The sequence below is a fragment of the Arachis duranensis genome, chromosome 6 (assembly GCF_000817695.3).
Source record: "Arachis duranensis cultivar V14167 chromosome 6, aradu.V14167.gnm2.J7QH, whole genome shotgun sequence".
Taxonomy (NCBI): Eukaryota; Viridiplantae; Streptophyta; class Magnoliopsida; order Fabales; family Fabaceae; genus Arachis; species Arachis duranensis.
Genome location: NC_029777.3, coordinates 90,520,134 through 90,521,580, shown reverse-complemented (window position 1 = coordinate 90,521,580; position 1,447 = coordinate 90,520,134).

The following is a 1,447-nucleotide window of genomic DNA, read 5'->3' as shown; positions in this document are numbered from 1 at the left end:
AAAATGAATGAAGCAACTATTGGTGATGCTCATAAACTTCCAAGAAAATATTCTATTTTAGAAAAAATCAAAGGAGCAACTTGGTTTTCATCTCTTGATGCAAAATCAGGATATTGGCAACTTCGTTTAGACGAAGAAATAAAAAAATTAACTGCTTTTACTTACCCAACAAAAGAATCAACAAGTGTGTTGCTCTATGAATGGAATGTATTACCATTCGGATTAAAACAAGCCCATGTATTTATCAAAGATTTATGGAAGAAAATCTAAAAGAGTTAAATGAATTTGTTTTAGTATACGTTGATGATATACTAATTTTTACAAAACAGGATAAAGAAGATCATCTTCAAAAATTATTAATAGTTTTAGAAAGATGCAAGGAAAAAGGACTAGTTCTTAGCAAAAAGAAAGCAAGAATAGCAAAACAAGAAATAGAGTTTCTTGGATTAATTCTATCCACTCAAGGAAAGCTAAAACTACTACTTAATAGTAGAAACAGATGCTTCAGACATAACCTGGTCAGGATGTCTAAAAGCTAAGAAAGTTATGAAAAGTTTAGAACAAGAAAAAGAATCACTAGATTCTAAATATTCCCCAAAGGAATTACTTTGCAGGTATATTTCAGGGACTTTTACTCCAACAGAACAGAGATATACTACTCATGAAAGGGAAACTCTAGCAGCAATTAAATCTCTTAAGAAATGGAAAATTGATTTACTACCCAAAGAATTTACATTAAGGACAGATTCAAGTTATTTAACAGGTTTCATATGACATAATTTGAAAGTTGATTATAATCATGGACGATTGGTAAGATGGCAATTATTTTTGTTACAATATCCAATAAAAATTGAATATATTAAGGGTGACAAAAATATTATTGCAGATACATTGACAAGGGAATGGAGTTCGCCTACAACGCATTAAATCAAGAAATTCAAAAATATCAGCAAGAACTCGAAGAATGCAAGCATTGTCTGCAAATAAGGGCACAGATCCAATCCCTCAAGAAGGCCATTGAAACAATGAAATCAACACAACAAGTAAAACCATCAGAGTTCAGCCAGCAACAACCAAAACCATCAGAGTTCAGCCAGCTAAGCGTGGTGGACAAATCAGGTGAGAAAAAAATTCCAGAAAATAAAACAATTGCTGAAATTATTAAAAAATCCACCCAAGATAAAAAATATTATGTAATTTATAATGGCCCCATGAAAGGAGTATATGATGCATGGGAAAAAGCAGCACCATTTACACAGCAATCAAGGATAATTCATAAAGGAGGGTTTTTAACACTGGAAGAGGCAAAGGAATCTTTTAGAGAATATGAAGCTCTTCATCTAGAACAAACCCTAAAAAGAGCAGATAAAGCTCCAATTCAAACCCAGAGAACAGGGATAATAAGAAACATTCCTACAAGGGCTGAAATCAAGGAAAAGAAAAGGGT